Genomic DNA, 597 nt, shown 5'->3' on the forward strand with positions numbered 1-597 from the left:
GTTTGCTGAGTGAGTGAATAATGAGTGAGTGAATGAGTGAATGAATGAGCGAGTAAGTGAATGAGCAAGCAGCTACCAGTCGGGATAGTTTGCACTCCACTCTGGGCTGCCTGACGCAACCCCGGGAAGTTCCTGCCCTGCTCTCAGCGGCCCCTCGCCCCTCTCCTGGCTGCATAGATCGCACTCAGCTCTTGGCTGCCTGACGCAAACCCCGGGCAGTTCCCGCCCTGCTCCCAGCGGCCCCACTCCCCTCTCCCAGCTGCATAGTTTGCGCAGGGCAAAGGCGGCCCAGGTGTGCGTGTTGGCAGATCGGTGCATTAGCACTTGCCAGCCTCGGATCCCCACAGGAGGGCCGTTTGTGGGCGTGGTCGGTGGCAGATAGGTGCATTAGCACCCTCCAACCCGGGATCCCCTCAGGAGGGCTGTTTGTGGGCGTGGCCGGTGGCGGATCACTGTGGTCCCGCCCGCCAGCCCTGGGTCGGGTCCCATACGGGCTGCCTGCTGCCCGGGTCGCAGATAGCAGGCCCGGATGGCAGCGGGGCAGGTGGGATGGCGCTGTCCCGCCCCCCCTGCAGTATGCAAATTAGCCGCCATCTT

General features: G+C 63.7%; 1 protein-coding gene across 1 annotated transcript in view; it reads right to left on the reverse strand.

Moving 5' to 3' along the window:
- TANGO6 (transport and golgi organization 6 homolog) overlaps positions 1-597 on the reverse strand; it is a 144417-nt gene that overhangs the window by 35767 nt on the left and 108053 nt on the right. The gene's annotated exons all lie outside the window — the stretch shown is intronic.

Source organism: Myotis brandtii, unplaced genomic scaffold (genome assembly GCF_000412655.1).
Source record: "Myotis brandtii unplaced genomic scaffold, ASM41265v1 scaffold670, whole genome shotgun sequence".
In the NCBI taxonomy this organism is placed as follows: Eukaryota; Metazoa; Chordata; class Mammalia; order Chiroptera; family Vespertilionidae; genus Myotis; species Myotis brandtii.